This window comes from Onychomys torridus, chromosome 8 (assembly GCF_903995425.1).
Source record: "Onychomys torridus chromosome 8, mOncTor1.1, whole genome shotgun sequence".
NCBI lineage: Eukaryota > Metazoa > Chordata > Mammalia > Rodentia > Cricetidae > Onychomys > Onychomys torridus.
Window position 1 is genome coordinate 67,481,352 of NC_050450.1, and position 3,412 is coordinate 67,484,763.

Below are 3,412 nucleotides of genomic sequence, written 5' to 3' on the forward strand. Positions count from 1 at the left end.
CAGAATAAATCCCAACACTGGGGAGGTAGAGGCAGGAAGATCAAGACTTCAAGGTCACCCTTGGCTCCATAGTGAGTTTGAGGCCAGCCTGGGCTACAAGAGACTCTGTCTAAAACAAACAAATCACACACACACACACACACACACACACAAAAGAGTAAGATTGTGTGGTGGCTCACACCTGTAGTCCCAGCGCTTGGGAGACTAAGGCAGGATTATGTGAGTTCAAGGCCAACCTGGGCTATACAGTGAGACCCTGTCCAAAACCAAAACCAAAGCATATGTGTTGGGGTAGCCTAATGACTCACACCTGTGATTCTAGCACTCTAGAGGCTGAGGCAAGAATGATTGCCATGGGTTGGAAGCTAGCCTGGGCTACATAGCAAGAGCCTGTCTTGAAATAAGTAAGTGGGGAGGGATGGACAGGATGAAGGCAGTGAGACCTGAGAAGAGGAGGGAGTGCCACACAAGCCACAGCATGGTCAGGAAGGGCTGCCACAGAGCGGTCACGTGGGATGAAAATCAAGAGAGGGAAGAGGACAACAGGGATGAAGACCATTCCTAGAGGCCAGCTGGGAAGAGACGAGGCAGTGAAAGCAGAACTTGTGGCCTCTCTCTGGAAAGGTTTGAGAGGAAAGAGAAGTTTCATTCCCTTTAGGAAAAGAGCGACAAAGGACCAGGACATGGGGGATAGGGCAGGAGCCAGCTCTCAGAACAAGACTGGAAACCATGTCCCACTAGGGAAGGGCTAAGGCATTGAAAACTGCCCATCAGCGCTGAGAGCGTGAAGCAGGAGGATGGCATGTTCAAGGCCTGGCTGGACTATATACTAAAACTGTCTAAAAATACAGCACAGCATCATACCACACCGTGTGTGCCATGCCATGCCATAATATACACTACCCTACCATACTATACTATACGCTACGCTACCATACCGTGCCATACCATGCCATACCATGCCATACCATACCATACCATACTGCCATCCCTAGTCTATGTTGGGGCCTCTGGTAGAGGTGAATCTGGAGTAGAATTATGAGGTCCTACTCTTGGGGCGGAGGTCCTGACACTGGGGGTCAAAGGCAGTCATTCTCTTGAAGGGATAATTTTTTCTAAAATTTGCTGTGTAGCCCAGGCTAGCTTCCAACTCTCAATTCTAAGCCTCTTGAGTGCTGGGATTTGTGGGTATGTCCCACCGTGCCTGGCTGAAAAATATTTTTGGGGGGGTGGGGGCAGGAAAGAATATGATGTTCTCTGAAGACTATCATGTTAACTTCTCCTGAGACTATGCAAGCAAATGCCTACTCACCTACACAGGATACAATGACAAACCAAAGGAACAATTCCATCCTAGTCTGGCTTTGATGGAACAATTTGGTTCATTATGGTCACTTAGAAATAAGAAGGGTTGTTGCATTTTTTTTTTTGTGTGTGTGTGTGTGTGTGTGTGTGTGTGTGTGTGTGAGAGAGAGAGAGAGAGAGAGAGAGAGAGAGAGAGAGAGAGAGAGAGAGGGAGAGAGAGAGAGAGAGAGAGAGAGAGAGAGAGAGAGAGCGCTGCCCCAGAAGGCCTGAAGAAGGCATTAGATCCCCTGGAGCTGGAGCTACAGACAGTTGTAAGTTGCGCAATGTGGGCACTGATAACAGGACTCAGAACCTGTGGAAGAGCAGTATGCCACCTTAACCACCAAGTCATCTCTCCAGACCTAGGCCAGGCTTCCCAAAGTGGCCAAGATTTGTAGTGGATAGCCATCCCAGCATTGGCCAGGAAGTTCCAACCCCCCATGGAGGCTTCGGTAATGGTCACGCCCACAAGGTGGGCGGAAGAGGAAGCTGAAGACCCAGGATTGAGAGGAGGGCTCTCTCTTGGTTCTGGGACACTGGACGGAGGAGATAGACAGAGCAGAGTTCTCCAGAGAACACCGCCAGACTGCGCCATACCTTTGCCAGACCCTACAACCTATCCCTTCATTTGTAAGTTACTCCACAAAATAAACCTCCCTTTTAACTACATGGAGTGGCCTTAATAATTTCACCAATAAAGCTTGAGTCAGAAGATTCCCAGTATTGGCTGGAAATCTGGAAACCTCATGGCGTTATGGGCGAGGAGCCCAGTGGGCTCCATGCAGCATCTTGCTTACTCCCCTTCCAGCTGAGGTGATGGCCTCCTTCACAATGTAGATACAGAGATGCAAGAGTGTGATTGGTACCATGCTGGGCCTGCATAAGGGCTGGCCATCTCTTGACTGTTGAACAGTCCCCAGACTCCTCATGGGAAGCTTCCTGGGTCTGAATCCTGTGGTGATATTCTATTTGTGCTTTAACAAATAAAGCTTGCCTGGGGATCAAAGGAAAAAGCCAGCCACTATATTAAACACAGAGGTCAGGCAGTGGTAGCACATGCCTTTAATCCTAGCATTCAGGAGGCAGAGATTCATCTAGATCTGTGAGTTCAAAGCCACACTGGGAACAGAGCCAGGCATGTTGGCACACTCCTTTAATCCCAGCACTAGTTAACCATAGAGGTCTGGAGGTCTGTACAGACAGACAGGAAGTGATAGAGCTGGGCAGAAAGAGGAAGTGATGTAGCTGGGCAAAGAGAGGAAGTAAGATGGCAGGGCACAGAAAAGTATATAGGCGTGAGTATGCAGGAAGTAGCTCTCTTGAGGCTGAGGATTTCCTAGCACTAAGAATTTGTGGCTGGCTTGTTCTATTCCTCTGATCTTTCAGCTTTTACCCCAATATCTGGCTCCGGGTTTTTCCTATTAATAAGACCGTTTAGCAATTCATGTTACAGAATCCTCAAGGGCTCAGGTGAAAATGGGCGTTCTTCCAAATAAGAGACACAGGGGCAAAAGCCCCGTTAAAAGTCCCAGCCCCAAGCTGGGCGGTGGTGGCACATGCCTTGAATCCCAGCACTTGGGAGGCAGAGGCAGGCGGATCTTTGTGAGTTCGAGACCAGCCTGGTCTACAGAGCGAGATCCAAGAAAGGCACAAAGCTACAGAGAAACCCTGTCTCGAAAAACAAAAACAGAAAAACAAAACAAAACAAAATTCCCAGCCACACCTGCAGGAAAGAATGGACCTTATTATATGCCAGACAAGATGAAGGACAGCCTCTGTATCTAATTCCATTCTTTTTTTTTTTAAGGATTTATTTTTATGTGTGTGTTTGCTTGCATGTATGTATGTATACCACGTGCATACCTATTGCTGGAGGAGGCATCAGATCCCCTGGGACTAGAGTTATAGATGGCTGTGAGCCAACATCTGGGGGCTGAGAATCAAACCCAGGTCCTCTGGAAGAGCAGGCAGTGAGTGCTATTAACTGCTGAGCCATCTCCCAGACCCTCTAAAACAGTAGCAACAGCCCTTCAAGATAGGTCTGTTTGGACTGGGCTTTTGTTTTGGG